Raw genomic sequence first — 10,224 nt, 5'->3', positions numbered from 1 at the left:
CCATTCAGCTCTCCTGATGGCTGTTTGTCAAAGATGTCTGCAGTTGGCATTAAAAGCTGTGTGGTGTTTGGAGTTTGGGCTTAATTTATTTTTTATTTAATTAATTTAATTTAATATTTAAAATAATTTCATATTTAATTTAGAATTTGGCATCCTACCGCACAACACGACATGTTTGCTATTGCAACTGGTCTTTTTTGCAACCGGAATGCCTGGTTGAACCTGTGTGACGTCATCTGTGACATAAATTGATAATTCCTATATAGTCTTATAATAATGTAATGTTATGTAATAATAATATTACAAAATAAAATATCCATCATTGAGTGGTCCAGCAGTCATATTTATAAAAAAATGAATGCATTATTTTTACTTGCAAATTCATTTTTTTAAAAACACATTTAAAATGTAGAAAAGAAGATTGAGTGATATAACAAACAGCAATATAGATAAAAAATAAATAAGAGTAGAAAGGGTGCATTTCAGGACTTGGGCCGCATGGCTGGAATTGCTTGGGGCCCCAAAAACATGAAATCTACCCCTTGCTGTATGTCTATGGGAAATCCTCATAACAATAAAAAAACTAAATGTTGTGTGCTTGGACTGACAAAATTTGCACTTTATTAGAAGCAACTTGACAAAACAGTCACCATTTTGGTACTGTAAAAAGCATGCACGTGATAGAAGAAGACAAGCTAATCCAGCACAAAATATTTCATAAAATATCATCAAAATGGTCTACTTTTAGAGAAAAAGACAACCCCCCCCCCCCCCCCCCCCCACTCGCTACGGATACTGTTGTATTCTTAATCAAATAGTTGCAACATTTAAACAACAAAAGAGTTTTCTGTCAAAAAACATTATTTTATTTAGCTTTTTCCAAAATGTGACTGACATGTCTGTGACTTTTCCCCACACAGAGCTCAGTTTTGTGTCACACACACACTTGCAACAGTTTGACAGATGTTTGAGCTCAGTCAGTCAGTCAGTCAGTCAGTCACATCTGGACGTTGCATCACAGACGAATGTCCCGGATAAAGAGAACGAAGAGTCTGCTGTTCTGCTGGAGGAAGAAAAACTGGGTAAAGAAACGAATTAAAAAGATATCGCGTCCAATTCAAGACATTGGGTTGTACTTCTCTCATTTAAAGAGATGTGATACTGCTTATATGTGCTGAATTGCTACTTGCGGCGTTCAAGCGATGAGCTTTGAATGTTTATTCCAGCTAATGTGATGGACTTGTAGGCAGGACGCTGGGCGGAAACAGCGGGGAGAACTTGCGTGTGTGTTTCTGCCATGAAGGAGTGGCCCAAAACTTGTGTTCCTCTGTGTTTGTGTAGATGCTTGATGAGGATGAGTGTTGCTGCGTTCGGTTCGTAAGCGGTGGACGCGCAGTAAAAGACGCAAAGCACCGGTAAGTGTTTACGCAGACTGTTGCTGTATAAAACGCTCGAGTTATGGATGTAGTCTGTGATTTGACCTTGCTGTGCATTTCTTAACGCAGCCTACTTGTAGTGTTGAGTCAGTTTTCAGTGTGTGGATGAGGTGTTCAGTTTAAATAGCTATTTTCCTCCACAAAAGCACAAGCAGTGCCAACTTTTGGGGGAAGCAAAGTCTCCCCCACTTCCTGGGTTGCCAGTTTGAGCGTATATTTGTGGCAGGGTTAATAAGGTTGTTTTCTCCTGTAGTTTAGACACACAAGGCAGCTTCTTAAAACAAAATACTGCAAATTCTTATAAAGAACAGTTGACATATCAAGTTCATCCATTCTGATAGCTGCAAGCGAGTTCTTATTGGCTAACGAATCGTTCTTTTGAGCCGAATCTTTAATTGAATCGGCTAAAAATAGAACCGAGCGATTTGTTTTGACGTTCTGGTGTTCAATTCTTAACTTTTGGATAAATTTGTATAAACAAAAGCGTATTCAAATTAATTAAATATATAGGACATTATCAACCACAGTAATCGTTTAACTTGAATTGTTCAACTGACTGTGAAACGACCATTCAAAAGAACCGATTCATAGAGTAACTCGAACTAGTAGGAGCATGTGTTTGTAATTGAAAGGCCATGGGGTCTCCACAGTGAGATGCAATGCAAGTCATATGCTTTGCTCCTTCCTTTTTTTCTTTCATCTTTTTCTCCTTGTGAATTAAAAACCTCATTATTTTGTGCCACCAGTGTCACGAGTTATTTCAAATGCAGTGTCCGCTCAGTTCTTTAAAATGGTTACCTCAGATTAGAATTAGTTGGTATTGGGTTCAATAGGTTAGTTATTGTCAGTTTGTTTGACAGTTGACTGTTTTGTTCATTGGAAACTGTTAAGTGAGCTTTTTTCTTGCATTAAACACTTTTATGAGGCTGTAAATGCTAATGTTAATGTGCAGTTGAGCTCTCGATGTATTTCATGTGGTTTTCTGCAAGTGTGAAAGTGTGACACTTAAGCAATGGTTTTAAAATCACAGAGTGCTACTATTGAAAGCATGAGCTTAGCTGTGCAGTGTTTAGTTTAGTTTAGTCAAATTAGAATGCATACGAGTTCCCTCTCTGCATTAACTTCCCCTCTTTGACAGAAGTACTGTCATCACTTCTACTTCTCTCTTGTCTGGTTAATGTTCTGTCTATTTGACCAGTGATTTGAAGAGAGTCTGAAATCATGTGACCGACAGAATCTGAGATCATCCGTTTGCTACAGAGCTGCAGGCAGCCAGAAGTGTCAACATTATGCTGAGTTTCAGAAAGGAAGTGGACAATACTGCCTACTAAGTGATGGAAAGACAGAATCAGAGACAGCGGGCACATTATGTGCTTGAACACGCTCATATTATGCTAGCTGAGCGAGCTGCTCTTTTGCTTCTGATGTGGTGTTGCAAGCAAACATTGCAAAGTGCAAATGACAGAAATTCTGCTTTACAGTAAGATATGACGCTTTCAAATAAACTACCGTTCGTTTCTCTGTGGGCGGCCCCTTCCTGCCTCATTCTGCATGTGTGATCTAGCAGGTTGTGGTTGAAGGAATCCACCCGTCAGTTCTTACTTGAGGTAATATTATTTGAAAAAAAAGTTGATTTCATGTTCAGGGTCTTTGAGTGCATCTCAAAAATGCACGTTCACATTTTCACTTGCTTTTGTAAGCAAGTGTGCTTGTGTTCTTTAATGAGGGAAAGAATTAAAAACATCAGATAAAGCACATACATATTCAGTTACTGATTTAAAGATGCTGAATGTATGTATATAAGACAAAACACACACACACACTTACCGGCCACTTTATTAGGTATGTTAGGCTTATTAATGCAAATTTCTAATCAGCCAATCACATGGAAGCAACTCAATGCATTTAGGCATGTAGACATAGTCAAGATGATCTGCTGCAGTTCAAACCTCAGAGCATCAGAATGGGGAAGAAAGGTGATTTTGAATGTGGCATGGTTGTTGGTAATCTGAGTATTTCAGAAACTGCTGATCTACTTGGATTTTCATGCACAACCATCTCTAGGGTTTACAGAGAATGGACCAAAAAAAAAAGAAAATATACAGTGAGCGGCAGATCTGTGGGCACAAATGCATTGTTGATGCCAGAGGAGAATGGCCAGACTGGTTCCAGCTGATAGAAAGGCAACAGTAACTCCAATAACGACTCGTTACAACCGAGGTATGCAGAAGAGCATCACTGAACACACAACACATCAAAATTGAGACGGACAAGCTACAGCAGCACAAGACCACATGGGGTGCCACTCCTGTCAGCTAAGAACAGGAAACTGAAGCTACAATTCACACAGGCTCACCAAAATTGGACAATAGAAGAAGAGAAAAACATTGCCTAGTCTGATGAGTCTCGATTTCTGCTGCGACATTTGGATGGCAGAGTCATAATTTGGCGTTAACAACATGAAAGCATGGATCCATCCTTCCTTTTACCAGCATGTCAACGGTTCAGGCTGGTAGTGGTGGTGTAATGGTGTGGGGGATATTTTCTTGGCACACTTTGGGCCCATCAGTAACAACTGAGCATCATGTCAACGCCACAGCCTACCTGAGTATTGTTGCTGACCATGTCCATCTCTTTATGACCACAGTGTACCCATCTTCTGATGTCTACTTTCAGCAGGATAATGCGCCATGTCATAAAGCACGAATCATCTCAGACTGGTTTCTTGAACATGACAACGAGTTCACAGTACTCAAATGGCCTCCACAGTCACCAGATCTCAGTCCTATAGAGCACTTGTGGGATGTGGTGTATCGGGACATTCGCATCTTGGATGTGCAGCCAACAAATCTGCAGCCACTGCGTGATGCTATCATGTCAATATGGAGCAAAATCTCTGAGGAATATTTCCAGTAACTTGAATCTCTGCCATGAAGGATCAAGGCAGTTCTGAAGGCAAAAGTAGGTCCAATCCAGTACTTGTAAGGTGAACCTAATAAAGTGGCCGGTGAGTGTGTGTGTGTGTGTATATATATACACGGCTTAATTTGTGCTGGAACATGCCTTATTTTACCAATCCCCCTCCTCAACTGCCCTCCTCTCCTGTCCGCTTTTCACTTTCTTTCGTCCGTTTACATTACAATTTTTATTCATTTATTCATTCATTTTCTTTTTCGGCTTAGTACCTTTATTAATCTGGGGTTGCCACATCGGAATGAACCGCAAACTTATCCAGCATATGTTTTTAAGCAGCGGATGCCCTTCTTGCTGCAACCCATCACTGGGAAACATACACACTTATTCACACAATTTAGCATACCCAATTCACCTGTACCGCATGTCTTTGGACTGTGGGGAAAACCGGAGCACCCAGAGGAAAACCCACGCGAAAGCAGGGAGAACATGCAAACTCCAAACAGAAACGCCAACTGACCTAGCCGAGGCTCGAACCAGCGACCTTCTTGCTGTGAGGCGACAGCACTACCTACTGCGTTGCCCAATACAATTTTAGTAAAATTTATTGTTATTAAAAGTAAACTGTAAAACAATCAGACATTGTAAAACCAAAAGAAAATGGGAAATTAAAAAAAAAAGGAGAATAAGAAAACAACCCCCAAAAATCCCAAAAAACAAATGACTCAGTCACATTTACCTGCAGTTTTCTCAAATTAAACTGTAAGATGCTTTTGAAGTGAAACTTAATGTAGCTCTGGGAATCGTGTGCTTGTATAATGAGACACTGAAATATCTCAAATACTTGTATACATGTATACATATGTATATACACAAACATATTATATGTATGTATGTATATATATATATATATACATATATATATATATATATATACATATATATATATATATATATATATATATATATATATATATATATATATATATATATATATATATACATATATATATATACATATATATATATATATATATATATATATATATATATATATATATATATACATACATATATATATATATATATATATATATATATATATATATATATATATATATATATATATATATATATATATATATATATATAAATGCAACTAAAATTAAATATTGGTCTCATTTTAATTTATTAATCCAAATTAATCTCTGACATTACCGCATTATAACAGAAGAATCAACTTTAACGAATGTATTGACATTTCTAGGGAATTCTCTATATTATTTACAACAGCTTTTACATGTTTTGTTCTGCTCGATTAATTAAAGGTGAAAGTTGCTTGCCATCACACGTCACGATATCTTTTTTTTGTTGTATGATAAATATATCGCACCAAAATAAATTTAATAATCAGGCATTGAAATTAGAATGTGAAAACGGATATCCTAAACAAATAATAATAAATGTTTACAAAAAAGTGCAAAGTAAAAAGTAACAAACATGAAAATATACTAAAGTATTTATAGTAAATACTATAGTGATTTTAACCATACTGACACTGACACCGCCAACAGAGATAGAGATGTTGCACAATCAGCTAACATGTTTCTAGAATTGGATTTAATGTATGGGCGATTATATATTGCATCACTAAAAATGATTGAGCTTGTCCATGTGTTGTTTGATAAGTCGACATATTGATTATTGTGACAGGCCTAATCAAACACTATGTAAAGCACAGTATGCCAGTTTTAATGCGGGGTCGACTGTTACAAAAGGTGCAATGCATTATGGGCTTATATAAGGCACTGGCACTCTAAAACAAAGACTTCCAGAAAGAACATAATGTCCAGCCAAAGACCCTGTTTTATACATTTCAGACTGCTGGATGTGGAGCACCAGCCGGACAGTGGTGTAAATCCAGCATCACATTCTCCATAGTCCATCTGCACTGTTCTCTCAGGACACTGGAATGTAAATATAGTGCATATCCAGGAACTTTTAGTCTGAGTCAGTTTCCGACATATTCTTTTCTCCTCTTCTCACACACTTGTAATTTCCACTTCAGGAAAAGGTACAGTAATTTTTTAGGCCTGCACAATATATTGTTACTTTAAGCATGGACATTTTAATGTGCGCGTTCACTATAGTCACATTGTAGGTTGTGTGATGTCAGGTAGGGATCATGGTTGAGAAATGCATGTGATTTGTGGAATGATTGTAAAGTTTCAACATTTAGTGAACGTTTATCACTCACTTTGGCTCATTTGATTTAGTTTGTGAATCGAAATACTGTTAGACTTTCTAGAAACCATTTCTAGAAAAGCATTCCTTTTCTACTCCATACAACAGAAATTTCAAATCTTATTTCCAAATCTGAGTCATCTTCCTCACATTTAGATCCTCTCCCTACTGTTCTGGTTTAAGCCTGTCTTCCTTCTCGCATCCCTCTCATTTCAGCCCAATATTCACTCACTCTTCTCTTTCCACTGGAACTGTTCCTGCTTCCTTCAAAACTGCAGTAATTACTCCAATACTCAAGATACCTGGTTCAGATCCATCTAATTTTAATAACTTATGACCTATTTCTAATTTACCATATTTTCCAAAATCCTCGAAAAAATTGTAGCAACACAACTCCAAACCCACTTATCTCAGAACAACCTGTATTAACATTTCCAGTCTGTTCCCCAACAATCGTAGTTATTATTGTCTACACCTTCCCCAACCATCACAGCTATTAACGTTTACACCTTCCCTAACCCTAAACCAAACCATCACAGTTATTATTGTCTACACCTTCCCCAACCATCACACCTATTAACATTTACACCTTCCCTAACCCTAAACCAAACCATCACAGTTATTAATGTCTACACCTTCCCTAACCCTAAACCAAACCATCACAGTTATTATTGTCTACACCTTCCCCAACCATCACACCTATTAACGTTTACACCTTCCCTAACCCTAAACCAAACCATCACAGTTATTATTGTCTACACCTTCCCCAACCATCACACCTATTAACGTTTACACCTTCCCTAACCCTAAACCAAACCATCACAGTTATTATTGTCTACACCTTCCCCAACCATCACAGCTATTAACGTTTACACCTTCCCTAAACCCTAAACCAAACCATCACAGTTATTATTGTCTACACCTTCCCCAACCATCACAGCTATTAACGTTTACACCTTCCCTAAACCCTAAACCAAACCATCACAGTTATTATTGTCTACACCTTCCCCAACCATCACAGCTATTAACGTTTACACCTTCCCTAAACCCTAAACCAAACCATCACAGTTATTATTGTCTACACCTTCCCCAACCATCACAGCTATTAACGTTTACACCTTCCCTAAACCCTAAACCAAACCATCACAGTTATTATTGTCTACACCTTCCCCAACCATCACACCTATTAACGTTTACACCTTCCCTAACCCTAAACCAAACCATCACAGTTATTATTGTCTACACCTTCCCCAACCATCACAGCTATTAACGTTTACACCTTCCCTAAACCCTAAACCAAACCATCACAGTTATTATTGTCTACACCTTCCCCAACCATCACAGCTATTAACGTTTACACCTTCCCTAAACCCTAAACCAAACCATCACAGTTATTATTGTCTACACCTTCCCCAACCATCACAGCTATTAACGTTTACACCTTCCCTAAACATTAAACCAAACTATCACAGTTATTATTGTCTACACCTTCCCCAACCATCACAGCTATTAACGTTTACACCTTCCCTAAACCCTAAACCAAACCATCACAGTTATTATTGTCTACACCTGGGGTCACCAATCACGGTCCTGGAGGGCCGGTGTCCCTGCAGGGTTTAGCTCCAACTTGCCTCAACACACCTGCCTGGGTGTTTCAAGTATACCTAGTAAGAGCTTGATTGGCTTGTTCAGGTGTGTTTGATTAGGGTTGGAGCTAAAACTTGCAGGACACCGGCCCTCCAGGAACAAGTTTGGTGACCACTGGTCTACACCTTCCCCAACCATCACAGCTATTAACATTTACACCTTCCCTAAACACTAAACCAAATCATCATAGTTATTGTTGTCTACACCTACCACAACCCTAATCCCAACCATCACAGTTATTAACGTCTACACCTACCACAACCCTAAACCCCGCCATTACAGTTATTACTGTCTACACCTTCCCCAACCATCACAGCTATTAACGTTTACACCTTCCCTAACCCTAAACCAAACCATCACAGTTGTTAACATCTGTGCCTACCACAACCCTAAACCAAACCATCACAGTTATTAACGTTTACACCTACTACAACCCTAAACCCAACCATCACAGTTATTATTGTCTACACCTTCCCCAACCCTTAATCCCAAACATCATAGTTATTAACGTCTACACTCATATTAATGGCTGCTTTTTTATTCCTCTGAATATCTTCAACTCTCTAAATCTTTAAATAGCTCTGATTTCTATTCCTCCTCAGCTCCAAAGCTCCCCAATTAGCAAAATATGGCCATGTTCATGTTTAAAACACCTTACATGTTTTCAGACGGGTTCAAATAGCACTACCTCAACATCTTATATCTCTTGCTATATCTCTTGTATATCACACGCTATTTACTGTCCAATCTTTTTCACTCTGGTATCGTGGTTAGATTACTGAAAGTGATTTAGCAAGTGGTTCAGGCCTGTTAAGTGTCAACTTATAGTGGTGTTTCTGAAGTTGCTATTTCATGCTGCAGATGAGTTTCCTGATAGCGGTGTTGAAGCAGCACTACATAACAAGGGCAAAGATAATGTACACTGCATTATGTTGGATGGTACTGTAGTAGATATTTTATGTTGTTGGAAAAAATAGATTCAGTTTGGTCATTTTAAATGACGTTTCCCCCTCTTTCCTCTCTTTTCACTAATGAAAATGTGACCCTGGACCAGAAAGCCAGTCATAAGGGTAAATTAGCCTAAGCTGAATAAATTGCATTAATGTAGGGTTTCTTAGGATGAGAAGGTATTTGGTTGAGATAGCATGATTTAAAAATAATCTTTAAAGTTGTCCTAATTAAGTACTTAGCAATGCATATTACTAATAAAAATAAGGTTTTATATTTTAGTTTACTAAATAGGTGTTCAGCTTAATTTGTTTGTTTAAATTCAGGCCATATACATTGTTTACAACCACTTACCTTAAAGTTGAGTAAATCCAATGAGCCATTTCTTTCTATGTACAATGTATTGCCTGTGCAACATAAGACTGGTTATTAGGTACAAGGTCAAAAATATAACATAACAATGTGGCTTTTAAAATACAGTTTATTTCCCTCCAAAAAATGTTGGGGCGTTTGGAGCAAGGGGACAATTTAATTGGTATTGAATTAGTATGATGACCCATCCATCCATCCATCCATCCATCCATCCATCCATCCATCCATCCATCCATCCATCCATCCATCCATCCATCCATCCATCCATCCATCCATCCATCCATCCATCCATCCATCCATCCATCCATCCATCCATCCATCCATCCATCCATCCATCCATCCATCCATCCATCCATCCATCCCCCAAGTGATGTTTAACAGACCCAATTTTATCTTTTGGTTTGGCTGGAATTAAAGCAGTTTTTATATATTAAGGTCAATATTATCAGCCCCCTTTTTAAGAAATATATTTTCGACTATCTAGATCAATGGTCTCAAACTCAATCTCTAGGGCCGCAGCTCTGCACAGTTTTAATCCAACCCTACTCAAACACTGCTGATCTAGTAGTGTCCAGTAGGTCTTGAATACCTTGATTAGTTGGAAGACGTGAGTTTGATCAGGGTTGGAGCAAAACTTTGCTGAGCTGCGGCCCTCCAGCAATCG

At 38.1% G+C, this 10,224-nt stretch overlaps 1 protein-coding gene across 5 annotated transcripts in view; it reads left to right on the top strand.

Annotated features, from left to right (window-relative positions):
• Window positions 1-1,019: 1,019 nt before the first annotated feature.
• Window positions 1,020-10,224, top strand: part of wipf1b (WAS/WASL interacting protein family, member 1b) — a 28,279-nt gene continuing 19,074 nt past the window's right edge. For 2 of the 5 annotated variants that reach the window (XM_073953711.1, XM_073953712.1), the window contains exons 1-2: window positions 1,020-1,082; window positions 1,342-1,415. The gene's annotated coding sequence lies outside the window, so the exon portion shown is untranslated. Of the gene's footprint in view, window positions 1,083-1,329; window positions 1,416-10,224 lie in introns of those variants that run through there. The other 3 variants (XM_005165803.6, XM_068221900.2, XM_068221901.2) reach the window with 2 other exon arrangements.

This window comes from Danio rerio, chromosome 6, assembly GCF_049306965.1.
Source record: "Danio rerio strain Tuebingen ecotype United States chromosome 6, GRCz12tu, whole genome shotgun sequence".
NCBI lineage: Eukaryota > Metazoa > Chordata > Actinopteri > Cypriniformes > Danionidae > Danio > Danio rerio.
The sequence above is the reverse complement of the archived record's forward strand: the minus strand, read 5'-3'. Positions and strand labels throughout refer to the sequence as shown.